The sequence below is a fragment of the Peromyscus leucopus genome, chromosome 14 (assembly GCF_004664715.2).
Source record: "Peromyscus leucopus breed LL Stock chromosome 14, UCI_PerLeu_2.1, whole genome shotgun sequence".
Lineage (NCBI taxonomy): Eukaryota > Metazoa > Chordata > Mammalia > Rodentia > Cricetidae > Peromyscus > Peromyscus leucopus.
The window spans coordinates 76646876-76659515 of NC_051075.1; the positions used below are offsets into that span (position 1 = coordinate 76646876).

At 34.9% G+C, this 12640-nt stretch overlaps 1 long non-coding RNA gene, 9 other non-coding genes and 2 pseudogenes across 59 annotated transcripts in view; all 12 read left to right on the forward strand.

The window, feature by feature from the left end:
- Positions 1–12395, forward strand: part of LOC114684504 — a 137813-nt gene extending 125418 nt beyond the window's left edge. For 38 of the 50 annotated variants that reach the window (XR_005092812.1, XR_005092841.1, XR_005092806.1 and 35 more), the window contains 9 exons: positions 1769–1960; positions 2646–2731; positions 3469–3554; positions 5157–5245; positions 7079–7164; positions 8291–8380; positions 9263–9313; positions 11020–11104; positions 12065–12395. This is a non-coding gene — a long non-coding RNA (uncharacterized LOC114684504). Of the gene's footprint in view, positions 1–1768; positions 1961–2645; positions 2732–3468; positions 3555–4314; positions 4402–5156; positions 5246–7078; positions 7165–8290; positions 8381–9262; positions 9314–11019; positions 11105–12064 lie in introns of all 50 variants that reach the window. The other 12 variants (XR_005092828.1, XR_005092832.1, XR_005092830.1 and 9 more) reach the window with 12 other exon arrangements.
- Positions 680–751, forward strand: LOC114684552. Its single transcript, XR_003733391.1, has one exon. It is a non-coding gene; the product is annotated as a small nucleolar RNA SNORD113/SNORD114 family (small nucleolar RNA).
- Positions 2190–2261, forward strand: LOC114684517. The gene has a single exon (XR_003733370.1). It is a non-coding gene; the product is annotated as a small nucleolar RNA SNORD113/SNORD114 family (small nucleolar RNA).
- LOC114684551 lies at positions 3026–3097 on the forward strand. Its single transcript, XR_003733390.1, has one exon. It is a non-coding gene; the product is annotated as a small nucleolar RNA SNORD113/SNORD114 family (small nucleolar RNA).
- LOC114684528 lies at positions 3874–3945 on the forward strand. Its single transcript, XR_003733379.1, has one exon. It is a non-coding gene; the product is annotated as a small nucleolar RNA SNORD113/SNORD114 family (small nucleolar RNA).
- LOC114684516 lies at positions 4701–4772 on the forward strand. The gene has a single exon (XR_003733369.1). It is a non-coding gene; the product is annotated as a small nucleolar RNA SNORD113/SNORD114 family (small nucleolar RNA).
- On the forward strand, positions 5572–5643 carry LOC114684519. The gene has a single exon (XR_003733372.1). It is a non-coding gene; the product is annotated as a small nucleolar RNA SNORD113/SNORD114 family (small nucleolar RNA).
- On the forward strand, positions 6621–6691 carry LOC114684522. Its single transcript, XR_003733374.1, has one exon. It is a non-coding gene; the product is annotated as a small nucleolar RNA SNORD113/SNORD114 family (small nucleolar RNA).
- On the forward strand, positions 7473–7540 carry LOC114684539 (annotated as a pseudogene).
- On the forward strand, positions 8715–8786 carry LOC114684540. Its single transcript, XR_003733387.1, has one exon. It is a non-coding gene; the product is annotated as a small nucleolar RNA SNORD113/SNORD114 family (small nucleolar RNA).
- Positions 9592–9663, forward strand: LOC114684521. Its single transcript, XR_003733373.1, has one exon. It is a non-coding gene; the product is annotated as a small nucleolar RNA SNORD113/SNORD114 family (small nucleolar RNA).
- LOC114684549 lies at positions 10544–10606 on the forward strand (annotated as a pseudogene).
- Positions 12396–12640: the final 245 nt, after the last annotated feature.

A 12640-nucleotide genomic window follows, 5' to 3' on the forward strand; every position in this document is an offset into this window, starting at 1 on the left:
TCCACAAAAGTGTAACTTATACATACCCAAACCCAGTAGTATATTCACCAATGATGACTAGGATGCCACATAAAGTAAAATTGTAGCAATGTTTTTGGTAGGGGCATATCTATAAGCATTTGTTTTCTTAAGAAAAAAATCTCATAGAGTAATGAACACTTAGATGAGAGTTAAGAAGAAATAGGCAAGAGAAGCAGATAGCTCGCATGGATAAGAGAACAGAATTTTGATCTTTTTATAACCTCTTTTGTTCTATACTTTCAGAATGGATATCCAGCAAATTGATTTTATGCTATCTGATTTGGAACTGAACCTCATGATCTAGCCTCTGTGTTTGTAGGATAGACAATGTGTGGGTATTGTCAGTGTTCATGTCTTGGTTTATGTCACTTACAGATTGCTCATTGTACTGTTGGAGCACTACGTATAATATGGAGGAGCAATCTTGGCAAAATGATAAACATGGCAATTGTGTGAAGCACAATGTTTAACAAAATTTGCCCAAATTAAGATTGTATAAATCTTAATTGATTAACTCAATAGGACAAATGATCCTACAGAGGTCTGAATTATATTCAAAGACCTTGTCATTAGATTTTTGTGATTCATAATTATCTTAATATTATGAATAATTACTCAAAACCACATAGCAATTAATAGAAAAGAGGAGGGCTGGTGTTGGATCAATGATAACTGGTGGTGGCATATGATTCATGGATCATGAGTACAGGTCTGGGAGTCTGAGGTTCACATCATATTTTCTAGCTTATACCATAATCGCTGGCAGCAATTATCTATGCTTACAGTTAGTTTAAAATACAAATACAATTTTGTAGCATATATTCCAATTAAGACATAACTTCACAGGAAGAGTCCTAATTATATATATCAATATATGACTAAGGATGTCATATAAACCATAATTAAAGCATGTTCATGGTATTTCAAAGCCATGGCTATTTGTTTTCTCAAGAAACAGAAATATTAGTGCAATAGATAATTCGATGAAGGGTAAGAAGAAAGTGGCAAGACACGCAAGTAGAGGGCATAGATGTGTTGGTTCATGTTGTTTTTATTGATGGTGCATATATTGATTTTTTTAAAAAACCCTCTTATTGTCTGAGAACAGCCATCATCAAAGGGTGTTTAAAACATTTTTCAAGATTAAGAGTGTATAACAAAACAGACGCTAATCATGGCAAAAGATCTGGAGTTTCCAAGGATCTTGTCTTTAGAGTATTTTGATATATAATGATCTCAGGAGTGTTAGTGGTCAATTGCTCATAAATGAATAAGATGTGGAGGGGTGATGTTAGGTTAACAATGACCACTGCTGTTGTATGTGTTGTTGATTGTGCCTGCAGGTCTCAAAGTCTGAGGTCCACATCATAAAATACCTAGTATATACCCATTATCTCAGTGATAGGTATTAAGAGTAGTTTCCTTTTATAATTAGATAAAATATTATAAAAATTAACTTAGAAGTCATTTTTTAATCAAGACATAATTTTACAACAATAGTACTAAAATGGACACTAAACATTAGTTCCTTTGGATTTGATGGCTGAGAATACCATGCCATATCAACTAAAACTATAAGCAATGTTCTTGGGAGGGTCAGTGTTGGTTTTCTTAAAAAGAATACAAGGTAGTGTATTATATACATAGAGAACTGATAAGGAGAGGAGTAATTTAAAGTAGGCATAATTCATGGATAAATCAAGTGAATATCAATCTTTTTGTGTTCTCTTCTGCTTTGTATTCTTAGAATTGGTAACCCCAAGCTGATGTATATATTCTTCCTTGGTTGTGAGATTCCTGCTCTGGTCATTGTGGTCCTAAGACAGACACCGTTGTGTGTAGTCAATGTTCATGTCTTGGGTTTGGTTACCTTCTAACGACTACGTACACTATTGTTGAACTACTGCTCTTCCTCTAAAAGAACAACCTTTTCCAAATGGTAAATTAAGCTTCTGTGTGAAGTAGTGTGCTTAACAACATTTTACCAAATTAAAAATTAAAATTAAACAAATGCTCAAGAGGGTAAAAGACCCTGTAGATGTTCGATATCTACTCAAGGATATTTTCCTTAGAATTTTTGTGACTCATAATTATCTTAATAGTACATTTTTATTGACCAATTGCTCAATAATAGTATAGATATTAATAGAGAAGGAGAGGGCTGATGATGGATCAATGATGACCATGGATGGCATATGATTCGTGGATCATGAGTACAGGTCTGGAAGTCTGAGGTTCACATCATAAAATATGTAGATTATGTATCACATCCCAGAAGCAAATATGAGTGATAGTCTACTTTTACAATTATATAAAAACTAAGTATGTTGGTACGGAATTTTTAAAGTTGACATGGTTCTATGAGACAACTACTAATCATATATGCTAAAACAAAGCAGTTTTTCTAATAGTATAGTTGAGATTGTCTTATCAACTATAATTAAAGCTGATGTTCTTGGTAGGTTCAGAGGCACTGGCATTTGTTTTGTAAAGAAGAACAAGAAATGGCATAATGACACTTAGATGAGAATTAAAAAGAAAGGGGAAAGACACACAGACAGAATGCCTGGATGAGTGAAGCTAATATCAATCTTTTTATAATTTCTTCTGCTTTGTACTGCCAGAATGAACACACGCAGGCTGATTTACATACTCTTCCTTGGTTGTGAGCTTCTTGATCAGCTCTTTGTGCTTGCAATATAGACACCGTGTGAGTATAGTCAATGTTCTTCTGTTAGCTTTGTGTGCTTTGCAAAATTGTGCACTGCCCGAGAAGAGCAGTTGTCACTACAGGGTTAATATGGCAGGTGCATGACACACAAAAACTGTTGGTAATGAAGACTATGTAACAAAAGAGATTCACCATGGCAAAAGATCCCAAGGAGCTCTGAAGTATATTTAAAGATCTTGTCCTTATATTTATATTTCATAATAATTTCAGTAGTACTAGTAATAGTTCCTCATTCAACACAAATGAATTACTAGATTAGTGGAGGGCTGATGTTGGATCAATGATGACCTCTTCTTGCGTATGAGTCATGGATCATGACTACAGGTCTGGAAGTCTGAGTTCCACATCATAAAATACCTAGCATATACCCATGCTTTTAGTAATAGATGTTAAGAATAGTTTACTTTAGCAATTAGATAAAATATAAATAAAAGTAAATTGGTAATGCATTTTCTAATCAAGGCATAATTGTTCAGAAAGAGTACTAATAATACATTTCAAACATAGTAGTTCAATCAAACTTGATGACAGATTATGTCACATGAGCTAAAATTAGAGGCAATATTCTAGGTCGAGTCAGAGCCTCAGCTACTTGTTTTCTCAAAAAGAACACGCAATCTGGTATTGCATTGTCAAATGAGTGGTAAGAGGAGATGGATATTGAAAGCAGACAGAATATCAATCTTTTTATACTCTCCTCTGCTTTATACTCTCAGAATGGAGACCCCCAGGCTGATTTCTCCATACATCTTTGGTCTTGAGCTTCGTGGTCATGTCTTTGGGCTCATAATATGGACAGAGTGTAAGTATAGTCAGTGTTCATGTGTTCATTCATGTTGCTTTTAGTGGCTGTTCCTGTAGTGATAAAGCCTGCTTATCATTTCAAATGAGCAGTCATTGCCAAATGATTAATATGCAATGTGCATGAACTCAGTATTTAATAATATTTGGTCAAATTATGAATGTATAACAAAATAGATACTCAACATTGCAAAATCCTGAGGAGCTCTTAAGTATACTCAATAATCATATCATTAGTTTTTTATGATTATTTCAATAGTACTAGTGATCAATTGTTCAACAAAAATGCATAAATTAATAAAAAAGAAGAGGGTTAATGTTGGATCACTGATGAACACTGGTGCCATATGAATTGTGGATCATGACTACAGGTCTGGGAGTCTGAGATCCACGTCAAAAAATAGCATATACACGTGATCTTAATAACAGATGTTAGGAATAGTATACTTTTACAGTTAGATAAAATATAAACAAACTGATTAAGTAAATTTCCAATTCAGTTATAATTTCCACAGCAAAATACTAAATATATGTGCCAAACACAGAAGTCCATTCATATTCTTGATTTGGTGTAACATATGACCTAAAATCATTGGCAATGTTCATGGTAGAGCCAGGGCTGTGGCCATTTGATTGCTTCAGAGGAACACATCAAACAGTAATAAGCACTTATATAAGTAATAAGAGAGAGGGATAACACAATGTATGCATAAGTATACAGAATATCAATCTTTTTGGATTGCCTTCTGTTTTACTCTCAGAATGCATTCCCCAAAGCTGATTTGCTACATTCTCCTTCTGTTGTGAGCTTCAGGATGTGAAACTTATGTTCAGAGCATAGACACTGAGTGAGTATAGTCAGTGGTCATGTATTGGTTTGGAATACTCTTAAAGACTGCCCACTGAATTAATGAAATGCTTCCCCTCTCGAAGAGCAACCATGGCCAAATGGCTAACATCATAAGTAGATAAAACACAGTGTTTCATAAACTCTGTCCATTTAAGAATATGTAACAAAAAAGATTTTCAGCATAGTAAGAGATCTTAAAGTATACTTATGGATCTTGTCTTTAGATTTTTTGTGATTTGTAATTATCCCTAACTCAATAAAAATGCAGATATTAATCAAGAAAGCAGGAGCTGATGCTGGATTTGTGATGACCACTGGTGCCATATGAGTCATGCATCATGACTACAGGTCTGGGAGTCTGAGGTCCACATCATAAAATATCTACTTTACCCCCATGACCTGGTAGAAAATATGAGTGATAGTCTACTGTAACAAGTGGACAAAAATGTAAATACAAATAAATTGTCAAGGCACATTCCAATTAAAACCTAACTACAGAAAGTGTGTATAATAATGCATGCAAAATACAATACTTCAGTCAGAATGACTGAGGAAGCCACATGAAGTAAAATCATAGGCAATGTTGTCAGTAAGCTCAAAGCCTCTGTAATGTTTGTTTTTGCATGAAAAATTCTTCATAATTTCATACATAATTATATGAGTGATAAGAGATGTGTAAGACAAGTAAACAGAGTATATGGATGAGTGAACAGAATGTCAATATTTTCATATTCTCTTCTGCTTTGTACTCAGGATGGATTTCCCTCCAGACTTGATTTACATGTTCTCCTTTGGTTTGGGGCTTCCTGATCAGCTCTTTGGGCTTGTTATAAAGACACAGTGTGAGTACATTCAGTGTTCTTGTGTTGGTTTGTGTTGCTTTTAATGTCTGTTCCTGTTTTGATGTTCTCCTCATCATCCTGAAAGAGCAGCTGTGGCCAAAGGGTTAATATTAATATAGCTTGTGCATGAAACCCAATATTTAACAAACCTTATCAAATTAAGAAAGTGTAATGAAAGAGACACTCATTATGTCAAAAGAACCCAAGGAACTTTAAAGTATACTTAAAGATCTAGTCTTTAGATTTTTATGATTCATAATCATCTTAATAATACTAGTGACTGATTGCTCAATAAAATAAATTAACATAAAAACGAGGGTTAATGTAGGGTCAATGATGACCATTGGTTTCATATGAGTTGTGTATCATGACTATAGGTCTGGGAGTCTGAGGTCCACATCACAAAATACCTAATATATACTTATGATCTTAGTGATGTCAATAATAACCTACTTTTTAAATTAGACAAAATGGCAATAAAAATAATTATGGGTCAGGCATGGTGGCACATGTCTTTAATAGCAGCATTCAGGAGGCAGAGGTGAGTTGATCTGAGTTTGAAGCAAACCTAATTTACTAAGTGAGTTCCAGGACAGCCAGAGCTACACAGAGAAACCTTGTCTTGAAACACATCGCCCCACCCGCCCTCCAAATTAATTTTTTAGTTTGTTTTTTGAGATAGGGTTTCTCTGTGCATCCCTGGCTATCTTGGAATTTATTCCATAGACTAAGTTGGCCTTGAACCCACGGCGATTCCTACTGCTTCTGCCTTCCAAGTGCTGGGATTAAAGTCCAGTGCCACCACCACTAATCAAGGCATAGTTGCACAAAAAGAGTATTAAAATATACATCCAGCAATAGTATCTCATTCAGAATTGATGGTTGAGGATGCCATGCCATTTCAGTAAAATTTTAGGGGATATTATTTAGAGGTTCAGAGCCACAGCTATTTACTTTCTCAGAAAGAACTCAAAATAGTGTACTGCATATTTAGAGGAGTGGTTAGAAGAGGGGTGATTTTAAGAACACAGAACATATGGATAGGAAAACTTCTCTTCTGCTTTGTAATCTCAGGATACCCTAAAGCGACTTTTACATGTTCTCCCTTGGTCATGGGTTTTGTGAGCCCCTATTTATATTCATAGGATAGATATGAATATGTTTAGTATTCATGTGTACAAAAATACATCATTTAACAAATTTTGTCAAATTTAGACTGTGTAACAAAAGGCCTTCTCATAATGTCAAAAGAACACTGAAGTATATTTAAGAATCTTGCCCTTGGATTTTTGTGATTCATAATAATCTCAGTAGTATGATGATAAATTTCATTATTAAATATTTATAAATTAATAGAGAAGAGGAGAGCTGGTGTTGGATCAATGATGAACACTGGTTGTGTATGCTCATTGGTCTTGACTACAGGTCTGGAAATCTGAGGTCCACATCATAAAAGACCTAATTTATACCCATGTTCCTACTGACAGATTCTACTTTTATAATTAGATAAAAATATAAATAAAAATTAATTGATAAGCTATTTTCTAGTCAAGGTAATATTGAACAGCAGGAGTACTAAAAGTATATACTTAACACAGTAGTTCATTCAGACATGATGACTGAGGATGCCAGATGAGCTAAAATTGTAGGCAATGTCCTTTGTTGCTTCAGAGCCTTGGCCATTTGTTTTCTCACAAAAAAAAAAAAATGCATCATAGCGTATTGCACACTTACATAGGGATAAAAGAAAGGGGTAATACAAGTGAATAGACTGCATGGGTATGTAGTGAGTAAATCAATCTTTTTGTATTCTCTTTTGTCTTGTGCCCTCAGAACAGATACCCCCAAGCTGATTTTACACACATTCCTTGGTCATGAGCTTCTTGATCTGCTGTTTGTATTCATAGGATAGATACAGTGTGAGTATAGTCAATATTCATTTACAGACTCTTTGTTGTATTGATGACATGCTTCTTGTTATCTAGAAGCACACCCATGGCCAAACTGTTAGCATGGCATTTGGGTGAAAAACAATGTTTCAAAAATTTGTGCCCAACTAAGATTGTATTATCAAAGAGATACACAATGTGGCAAAAGATCCTGAATAGTACTGAAGTGTACTCAGGGATCTTGCCTCAGATATTTGTGATCGATGATTATTTCAAAAGTAATAATGAGCTATCATTCAACAAACATGGAAATTCATAGAGAAAAGGAGGGATGATGTTGGATCAATGATGACCGTGGGTAGCTTATGAGTCGGATCGTGACTTCAAGTCTTAGTCTGAGGTCCACATCATCAATTTTCTAGCTTATACCCACGAACCTAGTAGCAGATAATCCACTCTTACACTTAATAAAAATATGAATAAAGGTGAGTTGTTAAGACATTTAAATGTTCTTAAATTATAATCTAATTATATCATTTTCCTTTCTCTTTCTTTCCTCTAAATCTTCTCATATACCTCTCCTTGGCCTTACTCAAATTCATGTTGTTACATGCATATACATTACATGTACACACACACACACACACACACACACACACACATCATAAATACAATCTCAGTTTATATGCCATTACTCATACATATATTTTCAGGGCTGACCTTTTATTATTGGATAACAATTGGTGTGCTCTTCCCTGAAGACTATTTCTTCCAGTCTCAGAATTCTTCAGTTGCTTGTTGTTCTTTGTGTAGGGTTGAGGCCTCATGGGTTTTCCCCAACCATTCTGGCATGTCTGTTGGCATGTTTTAATTAGACAGAATCTCATACCAAGAGGGTTAATAGGACTGAATATAATGGTTTATTCTTACAGCATGTCTGAGGATACCACATGAATTATAACTATAGTCTATGTTCTTGTTAGGGTGACAACCATGTCTAATTTCCCCCCCATAAAAGACATATCACCATGACACACATAATTAAATGAGTGATAAGAGATGAGATAAGAGATGGGTAGTAAGGCAAGTAACAGAGGGCATGGAGCAGTGAACAGAATGTCATTCTTTTTATATTCTCTTCTGCTTTGTACTCTAGGGATGGATTTCCCCCAAAGTTGATTTACACATTCTCCTTTGGTTGTGATCTTCATGATTAGCTCTTTGGGTTCGTAATAATAGATACAGTGTGAGTACATTAAGTGTTCTTGTGTTGGTTTGTGTTGCTTTTAATGGCTATTCTTGTACTGATATAAGACTTCTTACTATCCTGGAAGGGCATCCATGGCCAAAGGGAAAATGTGGCATGTGCATGAAGCACAACATTGAAAATACAATTGTCAAATAAAGAATGTGCAATGAAATTAGATCTTCATCATGTCTAAAGAATCATAGTAGCTTTCAAATAAAGTCATGGATCTTGTCCTGAGATATTTATGATTCATAATATCCCAATAGTACTTGTAGTCAATTGCTCAACAAACATGCAGAAATTAATCGAGCAAAGGAGGGCTGGTGCTGGCTGGATCTGTGATGACCACTGGTGCCATATGAGTTGTGGATCATGACTGTAGATCTGGGAGTCTGAGGTCCACATCATAAAAGAGCAAGCTTATGTCCATGATCATAGTTGCAGATGTGAATAACTTTCAACTTTTATGATTAGATAAAAATACCTTCATAAGGCTTTTACCAATTAAGTCATAATTTTGTAGCTTGAATTCTAATTATATATACAAAACAAGGTAATATTTTTCTGACAACATGTTTAACTGATGCCATATAAACTAAAGAAAAAGCAAATGAAGTACCTCTACATGTGGAGACAAACATACACTCATCAAACCTGTACAAAACACAAAATTGGAAACAATAATATATAAATTTAAGACCAGTAAGGTTAAAATTGCTCAGACAAAGCATTATGACATCAAAAACTTCCAAATATACCATTTTGCTCTTTTTGAGTTGGCCTTTCTTGAATTACTAATGAAATAAAAGATAACATGCAAATGAACAGAGACATAATAAGAAGGATCCCTTCATATTTTGTTTTATTTTGTACTCTCAGAATAGATGCCTTCATCACTGATCACCGGGTTCATGGAGCATAGGGACCAATGTGAGTCAAAATTCTTGTCTTGCTTTTAAGTCTTTGCCCTGTTTTCATAAAGGCATTGTATGGAATCCAAGGACCCATGGCCCAGTGAGAAATACAATGTGGCCATGAAACACTTGGTTGGCTAATGAATATTTTGAAATTAAGATTGATATAAAGGCATGAAGCAGCCTATATATAGCTGGTTTTAATGATTCATAATTATATGGTTTTCACTAGCGAATAAGTAACCAGCTACTAAAGAATGATATAAGTTCATCAGAGAAACTAGAGGCCAAGGTTGGATCAGTGATGACATCTTGTTGGGTATGAGCCGTGGATCATGACAACAGGTCTGGAAGTCTGAGTTCCATACCTTAAGGCATCTAGTGTATATGTGTTTATTCTAGACAACTTGTTAGTTATGGTCAAGTATGTTATTCATATTTTCAATATTTAGATTTCATTTTGTTTTTAAAATTCGGTCAATTAAAGAATTCTTATGCAAATATATAAATAAAAATCAAGCAGCTCAGCATTGTTCTGCATGGGAATCATGCCAGTTGAGAAATAGTAATAAGCATGGAAGACATAATGTTTAGAAATGAATGGCTTAATGGTATTACTAGCTAAGAACAATGCATTTAGTAAAAATAATGGTGAGTCCTTGTTTTGTTCAGGGCTTGAGTATTCATTATTACTTTATCAAGTAAACCAAACTATGACAATATATTTCCTACCCAATTGACTTAAAAATAGAAGACAAAATCAAAGAATAAATGGATAGAATATAATTTTTTTGCAAGTTTTCTTTTTTGTACTGTCAGCATAGATGCTTTCTGAATGATATTCATATTCTGGGCACCAAGTCCACAGTTACCCTATGTGTCAGGAACACAGAGACCAATGTGAGTATGGTAAAATCCCTTGACTTAGTTTGGGAGGTTCTTTAAGATTAAGGTTAAGGTTCTTTAAGATTTAAGATTAAGCATCATTCAGAATCTACTAGGGCCAACTATGGCTGACTAAGAAATAATCATGACCACCATACATTATGCAATTAATCAATATTTGTATAAGTGAGCACAACAAAGAAAAAAGATATCTCCTCAATGTAGTGAAAGATGCTCTAAATGGCTTAAGGATCTCATTCTTATTTTTTTGTGATTAATAGTCACCTAAATGTTATTAAGAAAATTGTAGATTAATTAATAAACAAATGTAGAAATTAATGGAAAAGGAAGAGACCTATCTTGGGTCAACAATGACCACTGGTAGCCTACATCATAATTACAGTTCTAGAAGTCTGAGGTCCACACTGACTCTTAGAAGTGGTTCTCTACACAGATGTGTGAATAGAGAACACATCATGTCCTTGCTGGTAGTGTTAATGGATTTTGGCTATATTGCAAATAAATCCCTGAAGAATCAATAGATTCATAAGATAGAAATGTAAGTCAGGGGGCATCATACTATTACTAAAGTTATAGAATGAGGATGGAAGTCATTACTACTATATATTGGAAGTGTTGGCTTTTTATTAGCAGTTCCAATACATTCCTTCTGTCTGATGACATGGATTACAGAAGTAATGGTCAATGTGCTTATTAGTAGAAAATTCAGTGCTCTTCTGTTTCTGAAGAGAAAGTAACCATGTTTGGATAATTGATAGGGAAACTGAATGGGCAGAACAGCATCTCAGTCCTCTCTTGTCTCTCTGTACTTCTCAGAAATGCCAGCTCCAGAACAATAAATGGATCCTGCCTGCTCCTGAGTTCTTAAGCTGCCTGTGTTTTTAGGATCCCAGCTACAATTGTGAGTAATAATTACAGATGACCTTTTAAATGTTTTCCTAGAGGATATTGCATGTAGATATGTGATGTGCTTACAATGGTCAGTAAACAGCAGGTGTCATCAACCATAAACACATGTTCATATACAATATTGTACAAGGTTTGACCTGAACCAATAAAAAAAATACCTGGTTACCACCACCTATAATTTGTACATGGTGAATACCAGATATCCTAGATTCAAAAGTCTAAATCAAAGGAAATTTGAGTTACTACCGCAGTTGGTAATTTTCTATTAATAAGCTGGTGAAAAGATACAAGGGTAGTGTTCATATGCTTTTATTCTATTGTTATAATTTTATGTATTAACATTAGAAAAAGGGTCAGTAAACAAATGTTCATATCATTAGTAAAGCATCATTCAATTATGAAAATGTCATGAAGGAAGCTAGTCTATCAGCATAATTAAAAACAATGAAACCAGTTAAGGATGCCATGGGGACAAGGGCAGTTGCTAATTCAGTAGTAGCACTCTGCCTTGGATGTGTAAAGCCCTGGGTTCTATCTTTAGTACCACAGAAACAAAGAAATAAAGAAAAACAATCTTTAAGAATGTTCCTTTTTTTGGCTAATGATTGAAAGTAGTCTGTGGAGGAATTATTATGAATACCAATAGACCAATGAATAGCAGTGATGAGCACACATGCGCAGTCATCTGGGGTTAGGAAAGCTAACGGACATCCGAATGAGGGAGCAAATTGAGCAAGGACGTGGCACCATATTTTCAAGCCCCTTTTTTGTTTTGTGCACCTATTCATCAATGTGGTGAAGACAGCAGCAGATGCCTCTGTGGTGGGCACATTGAAACTAGTTAGAGTAGTAACATCTCATTTGCCTGAATATGCTATTTTTAAAAGTATTCCCTTTAATGTTGGAACACTCAGTTCTAACTGAGATGTCTCCATCAAATCCCTCTCTTCAGGGATCAGGGAACCCTCTGGAAGAGGAGGTGAAAAGATTGTATGAATCTATGCAATGGAAGACACCAAGGAAGCAAGGCCTTCTAGATACAACAGAACTGATGCAGATATGAGCTCATAGAGACTGTGGCAGCATGCACAGGCCTGTACAGGTCTAAGCCAGATGAGCTCCCAGCACTGAGAGGGCAAGTGGACACAACCCCATATCCCTAACCCAGAAGCTATCTGTAATTGATAACCTCTCCCAGAGGAAAAACTGTATTTCTCCAATGGAATCTCACTTGATATATAAAACACCCTCAGATGTGTTGGCTCAGATGGCCAACACAAAATGAACTTGCTGGCATTTTTGGAAGCTTTTGTGATGTGCAATGATTTGCTGGGTATTTTTTTTACCCTACGGACATTTTGATTATCTATTATGGTTTCTGATTTTATTTTTGAAGAGTTTTCTATGTATGTGAATGTATGTGCCTCAGCATCTGAATTAGTTTCTTGTAATTCTTCTGTTTTTTTTTATTTCTCCTCCTCCTCCCCATCACTTTAGATGCTTGCTTTTATTCTAATGAAAGAATGAA